General features: G+C 41.1%; 1 protein-coding gene across 4 annotated transcripts in view; it reads right to left on the reverse strand.

The window, feature by feature from the left end:
• LOC117409559 (C-terminal-binding protein 1-like) overlaps positions 1-20,026 on the reverse strand; it is a 164,254-nt gene that overhangs the window by 127,654 nt on the left and 16,574 nt on the right. For 2 of the 4 annotated variants that reach the window (XM_034015797.3, XM_034015793.3), the window contains exon 2: positions 18,749-18,865. The exons of 1 other annotated variant lie outside the window; for it this stretch is intronic. The gene's annotated coding sequence lies outside the window, so the exon portion shown is untranslated. Of the gene's footprint in view, positions 1-18,748; positions 18,925-20,026 lie in introns of those variants that run through there. One more of the 4 variants, XM_034015794.3, reaches the window with a different exon arrangement.

The raw sequence follows: 20,026 nt of genomic DNA on the forward strand, positions 1-20,026 counted from the left end.
ATTAATAAAGGCCGCCCTCGTATAATCGCCGCCCGAGTTTAAGGGCCGCAGTCATTTTGATCTATTTAAAATAAACGCTGCGGCGCCAAATTGAAGTAATACGATATATATAGGCCTAATGTGTATGTATCTTACTGTACATGGGTTCAATAAATGCAGGGGGGAAAGTATGGAATAGCCTCCCCAAAACAAAAGAATCACGCCACCTATGCATGTAAGTGTAAAGATGCAGGCATAAAATATGCCAGCAACAGAATGTTGCTCACTTCGAACATCTCCTATGTTGATACTGATTTATTTTGGTGAATGAATCATTCTGCAAAAGTGCCATGTTCATGGCTTTCTCTTTTTCCATGACCAAATTCCCTGGAAACCCTGAACTCTGATAGCGTTCTTTCAAATGTGCAGTTTGCATTATAAATGCTGTATTTGTACACACAAACTATCCCCATTGTCACAGTATACAATATACATGTTGACAAAAAAGATATATATCCTGCTATATCCTGCACTAAAGTTGTGTAACAGGAGAAACGTTTGAGTTGTCTATTTATATAGAGACAGAGCTTTGGTCAGATTTACTATTAACAAATGAACACCATACTGGTTATGCTGTAAGAGGGACTCTGTAAGAACAACAATATGTCACGGAAGAGCTTTCTCTGTGGAAGCAATGCCTATAAAAGGCCAGGCAGCAGCAGTGGCTTTGCTATGAATGCTCATTTTTCATCTGCATTGCACATTTCATGCACTGTAGCATCCAAAAGTGCTTTACAAAGCAAAGGAAAGAAGGAGCAAGGTCCAGTGACAAACACCAAGGAAAACACAGGGCTATACTGTACATACTCAGCGCCATTCCATGTACAATATCTATTGAACAATGTTTAAAGCAATAACCTTTCCCCCCACAATCATACAATCTCTGGAAGTGCCTTTCCAGGACAAAGCTTTGAGGAAGAGGCTGATTTTTCACTAGTTTTTTCCTATGCTCCCTTTTACTAACCTAATAAGTTACAACGTAACAGTTGTGTCGCCAGAACAGTAATTTATTTTCTGTGTGCCATCATACTGTATGTTCTCAGGTCACAATGGCCGCTAGTATAATTAAAGGTCTCCACACACCGGACGCGATTCGATTTGTCCTGCGATAAAATGGTACCTTTCACACCAGTGGCAACAAGCAAGCTTGTCTTTCTAATGTTTGTGTCTTTTATTGTACAGCTCTGGGTATTTTGACAATGCAAGAATGATCTTTTCTTCTGTCATTGTTTACTGAAGGCGCGCAAGGGAAGCTGTTCCTCACTGGTGACAAAATAGTAAAATAGACACCAATCCTATTTTTTCACATCGCTTCAGTGTCGCCCTTCACATCGCAGGCAGTGTGAACGGCTCGTATCAAAAATACAGGTTTTATTTTTTGTGGTGTGTCATACGACACATTCGCTTGTCACATCGCGCAGGGTGTGTAGAGGCCTTTATGGTGTTAATATTAAGCTACAGACAACAAACTGATGGACCAGTCTAAACCTGTAACATATACTTAGTGAAAGGGATTTATCCATGGAAACCCTGGCACACTGCCACTTTGAAATAAGTTCCATGCAGGGACACAAGCACTTTTTATGTCTTTAGGTACCTAGATTCTTCGACTGCACAAATCTGACTGTCAGACTGATTAAAGATGCTAATTAATTTTTTATTTTTTTTTACCTATTTTACTTGCCATTAATAAATACATATATGTTTTAACATCTCTTTTTGATCATATAATATATATATATATGTATATAAAATGATCAAAAAGAGATGTTAAAACACACACACACACACAATTCCTTTAAAGATTTTTCTGAACAGTCAGTATAATGGACATGGTTTAAGCTACTATAGATATAAACATCTATGAACAGGTGCAATTTCCGTGCAGCTGCAGTGGTGTTTAACTTAATGTGGCCTCAGTAATATCTGAGCCTTTTATTGTGAGTCTGGGAGCACCTTTGGCGGAAACCAGCATGACAACAAACTAAGCATTATGGAAATGATGGGGATTAGCATCAAAACTTCCTTGACTGGATGGGAGCACAGAAAACAGTGTATGTGTAGGAAAACTGTCGTGTGGAGATTCATTTTCAAAAACCTATTTATCATACATTATTTTTTATATAACCCTGTAAAAATATAGTCAATACCTGAAACGGTCTCTGAAATAATGCTTTCTCTTATAAAAGTATACCATTGTATTTTTGTAGTTTCCCATGGTTATACTATGCATTTACCATATACTAGTTTCCCATGGTTTGCCATGTTTTGTAATATGCTTTACCATACCTCTCTGGGCTTTACAACGCTTACCTATGCTTTGCCATGCTTTAATACACTTTGCTATGCTTTTACTATGGGAAACTTTAAGGGTTGGCATTACTGGCATAAAAGGGAACCTTTGGGGCTCCCGAGTGGTGCATCCGGTAAAGGTGCTCCACGTGGAGTGCAGGATGCGCACTACAGCTTGGAGGTCGCCGGTTCGAGTCCAGGCTATTTCCACTGACGACCATGGACGGGAGTTCCCAGGGGGCGGTGCACAATTGGCCGAGCACCGCCTGGGGGGAGGTTATATATCGTATTGTAATAGAGGTATGTATAGTTTGTATTGTGATACAAAACAGTAAGTGTTTTATAGTTGGTATGAATACATTCTCTCATTAAACCATTAGTTCATCAGGAAACCATTAGACCATCAGGATCATCACATGGCATCTATTGCCAGTGGGTCCCCGCCTCCTATTATGGAGAACCAGAGGGGACAGTGGATTGATTCCTGGGAGGCAAAGAGATCTAGCTCTGCTCTCCCAAACCTCTCCCAAATGAGGCTCACCATAGGGTGAAGCCTCCTCTGAGCCGCTGGGGACTCTCCTTGAGAAGAGGTCCACCACCCCAGGCAGATGTGCTGCCTGCAGTGAGAGGAGGTTCTTGTGTGCCCAGAGCAAAAGCTTGCGGACCACACGATGGAGACTGTTGATGTAAGCCAACACTGTTGTGGTCTCCCACAGCAGTTCCGCGTGGGCCTCTGCCTGTGCTGGAGACTGGGCAAAAATGATAATTGAGCCAGGATAGCTTATATGCACTTCAAGAAGGCACAGGGAGCCAAGGAGAAGCCAAATGGCAAGACACGGAACTCATATGCTGTTCCCTGAAAGGTGAACCACAGGTACTTCATGTGTGCTGGTCTTATGGGAATGTGGAAATAGGCGTCTTTGAGGTCCACCATGGTGAACCAGTCGCCTGGTCTGATTGACTGCAACAGCTGTTGCATTGTCAACATTTTGAACCTCCTTCAGCTCATATACAGGTTGACCTGTCTGAGGTCGAGGATCGGTTTGAGGCCACCATCCCACTTTGGCAATAGGAAGTACCTGGAGTAGAACCCCTCCTCCCACTGGAGGGGGTCTATCATACAAATAGCCATTTTTTTCAGCAGAGCTGCTACCTCCTGAGACACCACAGCGGTATATTACGGGTCCGTGACTGATGCTGTACTCACGCCCCGAAAGTGAGGGGGTCCATTCTTGAACTGCAGCGAATAACTGGTCTGAACAGTAGTAAGCACCCAGATGTCCGTGGTGCATTGACACCAATACTCCAGATGGCTCCCTGAAAAGGGGCCCTGGGCCTGTGGCAGCAAACTCCTAAGGCTGGTGGTCTCTGTCTCTGCACAGGGTGGCGGAACCTATTAAAGCCTCGTCGCGGGCCTGTCCCGAACATCACCTCTGGCAGAGGGCACAGCTGGTTGTGCCAGTCTTTGAGGTTGCTGGGGCCTAGTGCGCCAGATTGCCGCTGGTTTACGCACTGGAGGAGGTCGCTTGGGAAGTCGAACCAGCTCCTTCATGGATTCCCGCTCGCAGTGAGAGTGCTGCAGCCTCTTGTCCACCACGGTACCAAACAAATTGACTGCCTTGTTTTGGCTTCTGTAGGCTAGGGCACTTGCAATATTGCAGTGGCTCTCTTGATCAGCGGTAGAAGCTCTGCTGACAGGGAGAGCTTATTAACAAGTCAGACATAAGTGCTGTCAGACTCCACGTCCTCAGATGGGAACTGTTCACCCACCTGTTCCTGCAGTAATTCTGCAAGAACAGTTCCTTGGTGGGAAACAGCTGCCCAGAGCTTTTCTATCTGCTCCGAGCCTACCGATCACTCCGCAGCCACCTCTTTAACAGAGGGTGATGGGAAGAGCCCTGAGCAGGAGTTAGAGACGCAGAGCTGCAGGATAAACGTTTCCCAAGCATGTGCTTGGAGAAAGGTGCACAAAACTCGCAGAGGCTGCGATTAGCCAGTGCCTCCTTGACGTGCTCTGGCCCCAAGCAGGAAGAGAATCTGCATGTCGCACAGGAATATAACCCGGGCATGACGCAAAAAGCAAGCAATGCAGTGTACAGTTGTACAGTTGTTGCCTCAATCTGCTTATAGATATTGACCAGGCGGGTCAAGAACCAAGCGGGACTTTCATTCAACCCCCCTCAAAAAAAACATTTCCATGGAACCCAAATGCATTACCTGTATTAGTATATCCTTGCTAAACATTGTGGCCACTCTGCCTTGAATTGAACGCCCACAAATTTCAATTGGAAATTCTGAATATATTTCACACTGTGTCTCAGAAAAGAGGACGTCACAATCTATGCAATCAAGAAGAAAATGACAGCCTGACTGCCACTGCTGCTGTTCATTATGATCCGGAATAACTGTCGCTAATTATATATATATATATATATATATATATATATATATATATATATATATATATATATATATATATTGTGAGATAGTGTAGTCCCAGAGGGGAACAGCCTTAGTTTGTTTAATTGTTTAATTTAATTTGATTAATTGTTTAATTAGTAATGATCCTCTGCACCTGGCTATCATTGTAAATTAGAGCCAGGTGCAGGGTATTCAAGAAAAGCAGCCAGTCTGTTTGGGGCTGCTGTGTGGAGAGCCCGCTTGCTAGGGTGTGCAGGCGTATGAAGAGGAAGGTGCTGTGTGGAAGCCTTGTTGGGATTTGTGTTATTTGTTTAAAAACTGTGTTTTGTTTTTGTTTGATTTTGGTTTTTGCAGGTAAACAGCTTAGCTGTGCTGTTATATAGGTTAGGTTCCTGTTTTGTGTTTTGGTTTCGTGCTCAAGAAAAGAGCTAGGTGTTTGTTTTGTTTATTTTGTTTTTGTGTTTGTTTATTAAAAAAATATAGCGCGTCAGCGCTTAAACCTCAATTTCCTGTGTCCTGGGTCTATTTTTAAAGGGGCAAAGAACCCGAGTGGGTGCGGTTCTGTTACAATATATATATATATACACACACACATACACATGACCTGTAGTATAAAACACAGATACAAAAAGAGCGGCAACAGAAAGCATGAGGGTTTTAACAACAGCACTATACAAAAAAAGACTCAAACATGGCCATCTGCAGCAGTGATAAAATAAATATATATATATATAAAAAATTGCTGCTGGCAGATGTTGTGCAAACTAAGAAACACCTGCCTATAATAGTATCTGATTTTCAGAATACACACGCTTTTATTTATTTGCCCAATTTGGGAGTCACAAAAAACAAGGTTTCGACAGTTTACAGTAAATAAAAAAAAGAGTGCTTTAAAATAAATATTCAAACCAGGAAATGTGAACATTTAAGGGAAATGTGCAAGTTTAAGTGACGGCTCAAAAGGTCATTATGGCACAGATCTATGAGATGGATAAATGAGAATATAAGTACGAGTAAGTGTACTAGGCAGTTTCATGGCCAGTATTTAATACAAACCCCAATACCACAGGTCCATCCATTTTATATTTGTATAAACCCACTGACATATGGAATTGATACAGAACTGTGTATTGGGGATAAAAACAAAAACAAAAAACAACCCTTTAATATTTTTAATCCAATATGTTATATATATTTTTTAGAAGACTGCAAATGTTAGAATTGATTCATTGTAACTTAATAAAGCAAACAACACAATTGTGCACTTATGGCATACATTTGCATTCTGGCTCTCAAAGATCATCATTCTTTTACTGATTAGAGAAAATGAATTAAGTTAACACCTTAACTTTGATCAAAAGTGTGACTATCTTGATTAAGGAAGCAGCAAATGGTAAATAGAGACTCATAAAGAGCAATAAAAACCTTTGAACTATTGCAGGAAAGGAAAACACCCTAAGATTACACAGGAGGCAAGTGCTGTAAAAACCTGTTTGTATAACTTGAAGCAACCTAGACCCAGGAGGATGGGAGTGAAAAGGGTGTTGGTGAAATCTTGCGATTCTGTATAAATATGGGACATCCCAAGCTGCAGTTAGAGTCATTCCTAACTTCCAGTGCTGCTGGGCAGGACCCGCAGACTCCATGTCAACATGGTTGCCAAGGGAGCGGTGAATATACTTAGATAAGATTCTACATGATGAGGGGTGAGGGGCTACTGTAATGATCACTTTTTAGGTTTGACCATTATTAACAGGATTTAAACAGCTGTGTGGATTTCTTTACAGATACTAACCATTTAAAGGTATTGTTGCTTTCAAGTTGCTGCATTGCTTTTAGTCTGGCAAGAACAAAAATCTTCAGGAATACAAGTCAAGCATTAAAAATGAAACAGCTCCCTCTAGTGCTCAAATGTAGGTGTGTAGTCGTGCAACTCCATAAAACCAATTAACTTGAAACCAATTAACCATATCTGTGGAGGTACATAAAACATCAAATTGAAAATCATATTATTTCATACACAGTATATTTATTTGTGTGTGTTTTTTTTTTAATTTTTATTATAAATGTAGATTGACAAAACACTGCATTAGGAAATCTGTCCCTTCCAGAAGGAAGTGTACTACTGTGCTGGACATTAAGTCCAGCTCTCAGTGGACAATTGTTAACCTCAGTTAATGGAAACTGTCAACTGTGCCTTGCTATACTGCAGAGATTCCAAAGCATATGCATACAATGTAGATCAACTCTAGAGTTTATGATTTCTGATTTGAGTTAATTAACACTTAAAACTGCCCTGACAAACAAACAAAAATATTTTAAAAATAGTTAAACAGCAGCTTTACCAAGTCAGCTGGCACAGCGTCTGTTATATTTATAAAAAATATATTTACAAAACTAAACAAACACAAATGTACATTTTCATGTGCAGGGCCTCAGCCCTGCCACAAAGGATCTGAAAATATGTTCCATCCACCTGTCAGTGTTGCTTTAAACAACACACACACACACACACACTGAAAGGGTCGGGGAGATTACTTCTGTAAACACACTGTAAACACACATTAACTGACCCCAGACATATACTGCAAATCCAGATACCGTCCTGAATACTCTTCCCTCACAACACCCAGCTATTACAGAGTTTCATGAACTAAAATGGTCTGCATCTTAATTAAAATAATAATAATAATAATAATAATAATAATAATAATAATAATAATAATAATAATAATAATAATAATAATTCAGAAAAGTTCAGAAAAACATTTAAAAAAATTATGAGAAAAAGAATATGCAATTTGAATGCACTGATTATTCCAATAATAAAATAGAGGAATGTTTTGAGACTTGAATCAGGTTTATTTTTATTTTTTTATATATAAAAAAATAAAGCATGAAAAAATAAATATTGTAATTAATGAGGGATGGCTTGTATGATCCTGGGATGTGACATTACTCCAATTCAACAAAATCCCAGAATCTTGTACTCTCGTGACAATACCAGAAATAACAGCCCAACTCGCTTTTTGGACAGTATAAATAATTGATAAACCCTGATAAACATTTCTGAACAAAAAGATCTAAAATCACCCAGCAAAAACATGAAATAAAAGCTGAAAATAAAAAGCGCCCTTGTTATACTACATTATAGCATTTGGAAGAGTATGCATGAGCAAATGAATCCTGGACGTCCTTAATGAGCTCATTGCCCTTAAACACTGAGAGACATTACAACCCTCTTGCAGAGCTTGCTGTCAGCTGCTGCTGCTGATGCTGATGAAATTGCCATGCAATTCAGCTCCCCATGGAACCTTATTACTTTGGAACAGACACAAGCTTCAAGCAGGAGATTCCCGTCCCCTCACAACCCACTATACCAAATGTCATTGTCACGTCTACTGTATTAAGCAACTTAATAGAATACCGACACCAGGGAAAACAATAAAGGTAAAATACAAAAACAAACTTTGCTTGACTCTGATGTTAAATACTTGCCATCCTTTTATCAAGCATATATAATGCCTTTTTTAAGGGATCTCATGAATTAGAAAAATAAGATACAGTACAAGAACATATTATTGATATATACAGTAGGACAGATTGTCATATTTCGATCCCATATTCATTTTATTATTATTTTTGGAGGGTTGTTGCAGTCTTGGCTAAGTGGATTGCTATGACCTATGCTGAACGTACATGTAAAATGTGCAAGTCTGAGATATAGATGGACCAATACCTTAATATACCTCCAGTTTCTGATACATTTTATACAGTAAATTAACATGCAGAAAGAAAGCCAGACAAACCAACTCATTACCCTGAAATTAAAACTTGCATCACTTCTGAACAAGCAGTCTTCTAGATATAAACAAATACGTGCAAACTACATACGCCCACCTGTGCTATATACTTTATATCCCTGAGCAGAGTAGTGACTCAGGGTTAAAATACCAGATCAGCTACTGACTTCTTAACCCTCTGCAATACACTTTATATCCCTGACTAAGGGGATAAGGAGTCAGTAGCTGATTTGGTATTTTAACCCCGAGTCACTACTCTGCTCAGAGTTCTTCTATAATCGTCTCAAGCAACATTAATTCTAGTGATCCCTTTGCAGGTTTTACTCAAATCAATCTTGCTGAAATTGTTTTTTCACAAAACGCACAACAAAATCTCCTAGACAGGTGTTGAGGCAAAGTTCTATTATGCTGAATTAGCAGAACAGATGCAATGTACTCAGCGACAGCTCGATGTTGTAATTGTACAAATGAGAGAGAGAGAGAGAGAGAGAGAACAAAACCAAAAAAAATGATTCAAATCTCCAAATCCATTTTAATTAATTTTATTTTAATGAGGCTAGAGTTGGAATTCCTCTCAATAGCTGCAGACAATGTGAATGTCGTGATATCCCAAAGCAACACAGGTCTAGCCTAATCTTCATTTATATATACACAAACACACACACACACACACACACACACACACACACACACACACACACACACAGTGGTTTGTAGAAGTATTCACCCCCCTGCAAAGTTTTCACATTTTGTTGGCACCTGACTATACTCCATGACGCTTTCAAATTAGACTTTACATGTAGAATCTACACAAACTAATCCACAGTGATAAAGTTAAATAATGCATACAGAATATAATTAAGTAAGATTTACAGAGAAAAACAGATTAATCTCAGTTGTATTCAGCCCCTGCAGCCTGCTACTGCAGCCCTAAATCAACTCAGGTGCAAATGATTTGTTTGAAAGATCACAAAATTAGTGAAATGGTTTCAACCTATGTAAACTCAAAGTGGTTTAACTTAGATAATTTCCCTCAGGTATATAAAGACTTTCAAGCTGCAACTCACATAGTGATCCAATAAAGCAACCATGAAGATCAAGGAGCTTTTGAAACAAGTCAGTGATTATCCCTCTCAGCAGTGAAGTCCATCATTAAGAAGTGGAAGATGCATCATACCACCCAGACACTACCCAGATCAGGTCGCCCTCCCAAACTGAGCAGCCGGGCAAGCAGGAAACTAGTTTGGGATGTCACTCTGTAGCCAACAATGACCTTGAGAGATCTGCAAAGTTCTGTGTCTGAGATGGGAGTCAGTGTTCACACATCAACAATAAGCCGGTCCCTACACAAAGCTGGTCTGTATGGACGAGTCGCGAGAAAGAAGTCATTACTCAAGAAGCCTCATCTTAAAACACGTATGGACTTTGCGATAAAGCATGTAGATGATACTGCAGACATGTGGAAAAAGGTTTTGTGGTCAGACGAGACAAAAATTTAACTTTTCGGTGTAAATTCCAAGCGTTACGTCTGGCCCAAGCCCAACACTGCACATCACCCAGTCAACACCATCCCAAATGTCAAGCATGGTGGTGGCAGCATCATGTTATGGGGATGCTTCTCTTCAGCAGGGACTGGGAAGCTTGTCAGGATAGAGGGGAGAATGGATGGTGCAAAGTACAGGCGAATTCTTGAGGAAAACCTGTTTGAGTCAGCCAAGACTCAAACTGGGGAGGAAATTCACATTTCAGCAGGACAGTGACCCGAAGCATAAAGCCAAAGCCACACTGGAGTGGTTGAACAAGAAGAGAATTAATGTTTTTGAGTGGCCCAGTCAAAGTCCTGACTTGAATCCAATCGAAAATTTATGGTGAGACTTGAAGATTGCAGTCCATCAACAATCCCCAACAAACTTATCAGAACTGGAGCAATTTTCCAGTGAAGAATGGGCAAACATTTCACCATCCTACTGTGCAAAGCTAGTAGAGACCTATCCAAAAAGACTCATAGCAGTAATTGCTACAAAAGATGCTTCTACCAAGTACTGACTTAAGGGGCTGAATACTTATGCAACCAGTACATTTCATTTTGTACATTTTCTTTGCAGGTTTTGCTGACATTTAACCTCCTCCTCATATAACAGTGTTCAGTTTAACAACTACAGCTCTGAATAAAAAAAAGTTTGTTTGAAAAACTGTGCATACATTATTTGTAATTCAACAAAATGTGACATTATTGGTATGGGGTGAATACTTCTGCAAACCACTGTATATTGGGACAATGAGCTCTTAGAGCCTGTCAGCACCTCCAATGCTTTACGCTCTGTTTTTGGCTTATTTTACTGTAACTTTAGACTGAACATTAAAGTGTTTAGTGAGGCGCTAGACAGCACTGAGTTAGATCCTGTCATAGTTCACTATATGTGAACCGCAGAGCTTCAATTCCGAGACCTCAAACCAGACTCCTGCTATCTGTTTCTCAGTTTGGTTGTTTATTATGGTGACTAGTTGCTGTGTGTAACAGAATGGCGATTCCTCAGTGCCATTTTGTGTAGTTATCCCCTGAGCAGCCACTTGACTAATGATCTAATCTGAAGTCTAAATGGGTTGGGGGGAGCCGCATCTCAACAGCAGTCACAATTTATTGAAGAGCACGTAAAAGGTCTATCTAGCAAATGAACCCATGCTTTGATTGTATGGTCATGTTTCTTTTTGCTATATTTAATGTGTGCTCCTTTCACTGTTTTGAGTAGTGTATTGGCACATGGTGGATCCAGATTTAGAGGACAGACTGTGCGAAGTTCCACTATACTGTATCTGTACTGTGCTCAGGGTTGTACCAAATGCTAAATCATAATGGAGTCAGTTTGTTACTCACCTTACTGCATTTACAATTATCAGTTTCCTTTACTCATAAACAGATGTTTTTAATTGTCATTTAAATAATAATAATAACAACTTTAAATTCTCTTTTACTTATAACTTGAAATTGTCTAAATAAAACAAAACATTCACTGAGCAACGGTTTTATCCTCTATAATTGTAAATAATATTGTTTAAAATAAATGTGGTTATTGAAATAAAACAAAGCTACAATGTTAACAGGTCTGTAGGCAGTATTGCAACAGCACTGGTTGTTGTGTTGTTGTTGTCTGTAGCAGAAGAACTACTAGAAAGTGTATTTGAGAAGTGAAAGCATGTTTAGAACGCAGGTGGTACAGCAGACTAGATGCACTTCTGTGATACTGGAACTCACTTTGACAGTAGATACAAGTAACCCTCTTTCTAGCCAATGAACCATCAATTTTAAAAATAAACTTCCCACTCTCATGTCCTTCAGTTTGAGTGCTTTGCTACGTAATGCTGCATCTAATGCCTGTGTGCCAGATTCTATAAGAACCACTTCCTGTTGTGCTTTGAAAGCTGGTGCCACTGACTTGTGTTGGTGACTAGCGCGTCTCAAGCACCTAATGCCTGTCTGGTCAGGTGTCCTGGTTTTGCCAACCAAGTGGAGATAATGTCTGTCTTTTTACATATACTTGCTACAGAATACCAGAGAAAATAAATTAAATGATTGAGTCCCGGAAAGTGTTTGTTAAAAACTGCATCAGAACAAAACATATTCTAAAGCACATCTGCAAGTACTGAACCACATACAGTACAGTAAACACATATTTTATCTTAAGAAAAAAAAAGTTTGAAAAATATATATGTGAAACTCCCAACCCCAGTTCAGCTGATATAAATTCCAGTCAGACCCACATACTAAGAAGTACTGTAATGCAAGGGTTGAACAATGACAATGAGAACAGGGGGCCAGAGCAAGAAAATATTACATTTAGATAACAAAAACACCTCTGATTTATAGTCTAGATATGATAGAAAATAAATGTATTTTCAGGCAGCAAAGCTGTGAAGCATCAGGTTTGTAAAGTGCAGTATGTTAACTAAATTAACCTGTTTTAAGGATTAATAGCTATCTACCAATTCTATCAGTTTTGTCTGCAGTGGTTTGTTTATAGTAGTATTGTTCTAAAGATGTTTTAAAATATATATATACTGTATATATATATATATATATATATATATATATATATATATATATATATATATATATATAAAATGAATTTGTACTGTATATAAACAGACAGTCTTTAATACAGGTGTGATGAGTCAAAGGGGTTTCGGTGTGTAATTCAGCCTCCCGACAGTAGAAGGCAGCAAACCAACTCGGGACTTCCCTTACCAAGGTCTCGTGACCATGACGAAAGTCATCTTTGTGAGAGGCGGCACCTTGGTGAGGGGCGGAAGTGCGAGTATGTAAATTCCAGCCACTGGAGTCAAGTGAGTTTGGGATTGGTGTTCCACTGACTACAGGGGCAGGGTGTTGCATACTAAAGGGAACGTGCTACTGTGTTTGGGGTTGGTCCTAAAAAGCATAGGCGGGTTGAATAGGCTGGAGGGAGAGACGAAGCATTGGCTTGTTGTGGTTTCATTTTTGTTATCACGGGGCGGAATACACGTTAATGTTTTCTTTTCTGTTTTATCCCTTTTTATGTCCGGGGATATTGTGAAGAGGACTAAGGAGTTTCCGAACCCTTCATTTTATCATTATTCCAGCACCCCCTCTTCAACGCCATTCTTTTTTTCGTTTGTTTTATTTTATCGTGTAACAAATAATATGTCATTGTGGGAAATAGATCCAGCTACAGTCTTGGCAATGTTTAGGGAGCAGGAGGAGAAGCAAGAGGAGAGAGAAACACGGCACCAGGAACAGCTCGCCCAGTTCTTTGGACAGCTGGAGAAGCTCTCAACACCTCCATCAACATCGGAGACAGCGGTGGCCCGGATGTTTGCAGCACAACCTAAGTTACAGAAGATGACTCCGGAAAATGATCCAGAGGCTTTCCTAGTCACCTTTGAGAGAGTGGCAGAAGCAGCAGGGTGGCCTAAGGAACATTGGGCCATGAAACTGGCACCTTGCTTGACAGGGGAAGCCCAGGCGGCTTACAGAGCATTGATGGCCACAGAGGCATCAAACTATGATAAAGTAAAGGAAGCTATTCTCTCACGCCTCGGGATCACGGAGGAAACATACCGGTGCCGCTTCCGGGAATACCAGCTGTCCAAGGGGATGCGGCCCCGGGTTGCAGGACAGTATCTTATGGATCAGTGCACCCGGTGGCTGCAGCCGGAAGAACATACACCCCAAGAACTGGTGCAGAAGATTGTAACAGAGCAGTTCGCGTCTGTACTACCGCCAGGAAATCGAGAGTGGATTAAAAGGAATCAACCTACTACTCTCGAGGAAGCCATCATCCTGGCGGAGGCATATGAAAACGCGAACGAAGGCGCCGTCTCAGACCCCACTCCTGCCCCTAAACTAACTCGGACCAACCAGCCAATGAAGCCAAAAGGGGGTAACCAGACCTTCAGACCATGGAGGCCGATGTTAGCCCCATTTTGGGCGAGAGAAAAATCCCCTAACCTGCCGGTCATTGACTCGCAGGACAGACAAACTCCGTTGGTGCCTCCTACCCCAGTGTGCTATTGATGTAATGAGCCCAGACATATTGCCAGGAATTGTCAGAGGATGGAGGTGGACCTGGCGAAAAGATCCTGGTCAGCAATAACAGGTAAGAACACTGGGGAATGTCGGGAGGGCCCGTATCAACTAAGAGTAAAGGTCGGGGAAAAGAGTACTTACGCATTTGCGGACTCTGGGTGTGCACAAGCATTGATTCGACAAGCTCTCTTGGATGGGGTATCCTGGGAGCCACAGGGTGAAGTGGCTATCTCCTTTATCCATGGAGAAACTCGGGTTCATCCCATTTTTGATCGTATTTTAAGTCAGGAAATGGTCTTAGTTTCTACCAGGGGACAATCTAAGCAACGGGAGAAAACAATTGCCGAGATTTTCCCGTTGCAATCCGACCTATTTAACCCTAAAATCTGCCCAAGAAAAACAAAAAGAGAGCGCCGGGTGGAGAAATATGAGGGAACTCTAAGACGACAAGGGGAGGGGTCTGACTCAAAGGTAAACCAATCGCTTAAACGGCAGGGTAAGGGAGTAGGTGTTCAGTGTAACCGGGGCTGCGAGGTTACTGATGTGGAAGGTCACATAATAAAAGACACTCCTCTCAGTGTACCTAACCATTGGGACTGAGATATTGACCTGGGATATGAACAACAAAATGATCCCACATTACAGTATGCTTGGAAACAGGTTAGATATGTTGAGGGGAAGGATATGCAGGAAGGACGACCAGTGGTATTTCCGCATTTTTTCCGCATCTGTGCACTTATTATATAGAATAACCCGGGCTCCCGGGACGGGACAGCTCGTAAAACAGTTATTGGTTCCTGGGCCTTTTCAGTCGGAAGTCATGAGATTGGCGCATGATATCCCATTTTCAGGTCATTTAGGAACTGAAAAGACCCAGGAACGAATTCTGGCTCGGTTTTATTGGCCAGGGGTTTATGGTCTTGTGCGGAAGTATGTATCTGAGTGTCCTGAATGTCAATTAGCTGCCCCTAAGTTAGTTCGCCCCGCACCTCTGGTTCCACTGCCAATCATTGGGGTACCGTTTGAAAGGATTGGTGTAGATTTGGTAGGCCCTCTGGAGGGAACAGAGTCAGGATATCAGTATATTTTGGTAGTAGTGGACAACGCAACACGATATCCAGAAGCTGTTCCCTTACGCTCTATGAATGCAGAAATTGTAGCAAATGAATTGGCAAAAATATTCTCTAGGGTGGGAATCCCGAAAGAAATTCTCACTGATCAGGGCACTAATTTTATGTCTGGCTGTATTCAGCAACTATACAAATTATTGAAAATCCGTTCAATTCGAACCTCAGTTTTTCATCCTCAAACGGATGGGCTTGTTGAACGATTTAAACAGACTTTGAAAAGTATGTTGCGCCGCTTTGTAGATCAAGAAAAACGTAATTGGGCCAAACTGCTTCCCTACTTGCTCTTTGCAGTTAGTGAGGTACCACAATCTTCAATGGGGTTTTCTCCGTTTGAGCTCTTGTACGGTCGGCATGTACGGGGTATCTTGGATCTCATAAGAGAAGGCTGGGAAGAACAGTCAAAAGAGTCTAAAAATGTAGTAAAATATGTGTTACAGTTACGTGATCGCTTAGAATTAGTTGCTCGATTGGCACATGACAGTCTCAAAGCGGCACAGCAGAAGCAGCAGCAAAGCTACAATAAAAATGCAAGAATCAGGAACTTTCGACCTGGAGACAAAGTGTTGTTGTTGCTTCCCTCATCGGAATCTAAGTTGTCTGCTAAATGGCAGGGTCCCTTTGAGGTTACTCGAGCGGTTGGAAAAGTTAATTATGAGATCCGACAGTCTGGGAGTCGGAAAGAAATCAAATTTATCAGCTCAAACCGTGGAAAGAGCGGGAGGTCCATTTTATATCTCCCGCACAGGAGGGAGAGGACTTTGGACCCTCAATTGAGCCAGTGTCAACAATTGAGATCCCGATGGGGGAACAATTAACTTCTGATCAGCGCAAAGAGGTAAGCAATCTAATCAATATGTTCAGTGATGTGTTTTCTAACGTGCCTGGAAGAACGCATTTGATTGAACATGCTATTATCACTCCGCCAGGTCTGAAAGTTAGACAGAGGCCGTATCGCATTCCAGAGAGTCAGAGAGATTCTTTCCGGAGGGAGGTGGAGTGTATGTTGAAACTTGGGGTAATTGAACCCTCCCGAAGCGAGTGGTGTAGCCCAATTGTACCAATAGACAAGCCAGATGGGTCACTATGGTTATGTATCGACTTTAGGAGGGTGAATGCTATCTCTAAGTTTGATGCATATCCCATGCCTCGGGTAGATGAACTCTTAGACAAGCTGGGGCGAGCACGGTTTATTTCAACTTTGGATCTGACGAAAGGATACTGGCAGATTCCATTAACGAAAGCCTCTCGTGAGAAAATGGCATTTTCAACCCCAGATGGTCTTTTTCAATTTTGTACTATGCCGTTCGGACTTCATGGAGCTCCTGCTACTTTCCAGAGACTGATGGACAGGGTATTACAACCTCATTGAGAGTATGCAGCTGCATATATTGATGATGTAGTCATTTATAGTTCTTCCTGGAGAGAACATTTGAATAGATTAGAAGCTGTCTTACAGTCTCTAAGGAAGGCGGGGCTCACAGCGAACATGGCAAAGTGCGCTATTGGAAAAGAAGAAACTAAATATTTAGGTTTTATAATGGGTAAGGGTAGAGTGAAACCGTTGGTTTCAAAAGTCCAGGCTTTGTTGGATTCACCGGTACCTACCATGAAAACCCAGGTGAGATCATTATTGGGGTTGGCTGGTTATTACCGGGGCAGCAGTGTGGAGTAGTGGTTAGGGAGCTGGACTCTTGACCGGAGGGTCGTGGGTTCAATCCCCGGTGGGGACACTGCTGCTGTACCCTTGAGCAAGGTACTTTACCTAGATTGCTCCAGTAAAAAAAAACAACTGTATAAATGGGTAATTGTATGTAAAAATAATGTGATATCTTGTAAGTCGCCCTGGATAAGGGCGTCAGCTAAGAAATAAATAATAATAATAATACCGCCGCTTTATTCCACACTTTTCCACTATAGCCGCCCCTCTTACTGATCTCACTAAAAAGAACGCTTCAAATAAAATTAAATGGAGTGCAGAGTGTCAGACGGCTTTTGAATCTATTAAAACCAATTTGAGTCATGCTCCAGCATTAGTAAGCCCGGATTTCAGCCGAGAGTTCATCCTTCAGACCGATGCATCGCAGACTGGTCTGGGGGCGGTTCTGTCCCAGGAAAGAGATGGTATAGAACACCCGATATTACATATTAGTCAGAAGTTACTGCCCAGAGAACAAAGATATTCGGTAGTGGAGAAAGAATGCCTGGCAGTAAAGTGGGCTGTAGAGTCCTTAAAATATTATCTTCTGGGACGACCCTTTGTACTCATCACAGATTACGCCTCTTTAAAGTGGTTAGACATGATGAAGGATTCAAATGCTAGGATTACGCGGTGGTACCTGGCGCTCCAACCCTTCGCCTTCCAAATAAGGCATCGTGCGGGTAAGTTACACCAAAATGCTGATTTTTTTTCCCGGGAGGGAGGGAAAAAGGAGGGGTTAGAGGTTTCCGAGTGTTCCTTCGGCTCCACTCTGAGGTGTGGGATATGTGATGAGTCAAAGGGGTTTCGGTGTGTAATTCAGCCTCCTGACAGTAGAAGGCAGCAAACCAACTCGGGACTTCCCTTACCAAGGTCTCGTGACCATGACGAAAGTCATCTTTATGAGGGGCGGCACCTTGGTGAGGGGCGGAAGTGCGAGTATGTAAATTCCAGCCACTGGAGTCAAGTGAGTTATAAGGACACTTGTCAGTTTGGGATTGGTGTTCCACTGACTACAGGGGCGGGGTGTTGCATACTAAACGGAACGTGCTACTGTGTTCGGGGTTGGTCCTAAAAAGCATAGGCGGGGTGAATAGGCTGGAGGGAGAGACAAAGCATTGGCTTGTTGTGATATAATTTTTGTTATCACGGGGCGGAATACACATTAACGTTTTCTTTTCTGTTTTATCCCTTTTTATGTCCGGGGATATTGTGAAGAGGACTAAGGAGTTTCCGAACCCTTCATTTTATCATTATTCCAGCACCCCCTCCTCAACGCCATTCTTTTTTTCGTTTGTTTTATTTTATCGTGTAACAAATAATATTAATAAAACAAATTTTATTTTTGTTGCAAGTAAACTACTGTCTGGACATTCCATTATTACTCACACGCCTCACAACAGGTGATTTAACAAGGGAAATCGCCGTCTACTGACTTAATTGTGTTATTTATCGACAAAAGGATCTTTAACAAAGGCTTGACTAAATCTAAAATATTGCAAACAAAGACAAACACTAGGGACAATTCAACATGTAAGAAAACAACTTAACAAGACAACACCATCAAGGCCACAGTGTGAGACACACACTTAAACACTTCCCTATACTGAATATCTCATATTGAACAGCCTGAGACAATTACACACAGCACTCTACTGAAAACTGTCAAGAATAAATATATGCCAGTGAGCATCACAATAACGAAAGCAAGCAGGTCGTTCAAGCCTCAGATAGAGTCTTTAGTTTAAGAATACAGCAGTCTGTCATCAGTGCATACAAACAGAATACCCAGGCAGTTTCTGACCTTCAAAGATGCGATCCAGGCGTTGCCTCTTCACCTTGTGTTTGTCCATGAGAGACCTAAGGGTGGGACTGGAAGGTCGTCCGGAGGTCGTCACCACGCCGTTACGCTGCAGTACCCCTGAACGAACAAACAGGTGTGATGCAACTCAAGGAATGCCTTTAACAACGTCCAACTCCACAGCTGTAAGATGAACACAAGGCTTTCAAATAATGCAAGTTAGCATACATTGTGGCTCCTGATACTGCCGGTGTTCTGCATTGTATTTCCCAGGTTCCCCAAGTGCACAATGGCACACAATAAGTGACCGTCTTAACCGCTATGCAAAAGAGCTTCTGTAGTCTGCAGATTTTTATTATATATAGGGGTGCATTGTTAAATCGGTAGCCTATCGGCATTGGCACCTATATAAGGAAAAAAACACAATCGTCGAATCGGCAGTTTTTGTTATTTTAGCCGATAATTTTGGTCAAGCGCGCTTATGATGCAAGAACACTGAGACAGTCATTTTCCTTGCTGTGCTGTCTAACATGCGATCAACCTGCAGTAAATATGTCTCAAAAGAGTGGTGTTTGGATTTTTTTTTGTTTAAATATCTGAAGACAACAACAATAGGAAAGCCAAGTTGTGTGCAGCGGAACAGACTTGACGCTACATTAAATCCAACGATGTTTTTCTTTAAATGTATGTTGAGTCCTAAATAACATTGATGGTTTATATTATTATTAGTAGTAGTAGTAGTTGTCGTAGTATTGCACAATGAACTTCAAAATTACCTATTGTAATTTTTGCTTGCTTAATCTGCATTGGTTGCGGGTGTATTCAGCGGCATTTTGAATCAGAAATTGATTACTGTGCCATCTTTTGTTAAGTAACAAATTCAAGTTTGACTGAATTTTGTAAGTGGAAATGTAATATTTTTAAGACATCTTTTTAAGTTGGGCTGCATTTTTAAGCAGTGTATGCTTAAAATAAGAATTTAACAGAAGTTGTTGTAGTTGACATTGCGTAGGCTAAAAAAAAAAAAAAATCTACTGTACAGTATTGGTATAAGTTATAATACGAAATGTTTGACAGCAAGTGGCTATAAAATGTCACATTATATATTTTTTATTACAATCCAATATTATGCTTGCAACAGATTCACTACACTGATTATTTGTGAAGAGAACTGGATGGAAGAGGAATGTCATTTTTAAGCCCTCAGCTGGTTGTCAAGGAGCATGGTGTTTGGTAAGCGACAGGTAAAGGGTGCAATCAAGCTCTGGCAGGGGTCCCTTT

This window comes from Acipenser ruthenus, chromosome 2, assembly GCF_902713425.1.
Source record: "Acipenser ruthenus chromosome 2, fAciRut3.2 maternal haplotype, whole genome shotgun sequence".
In the NCBI taxonomy this organism is placed as follows: Eukaryota; Metazoa; Chordata; class Actinopteri; order Acipenseriformes; family Acipenseridae; genus Acipenser; species Acipenser ruthenus.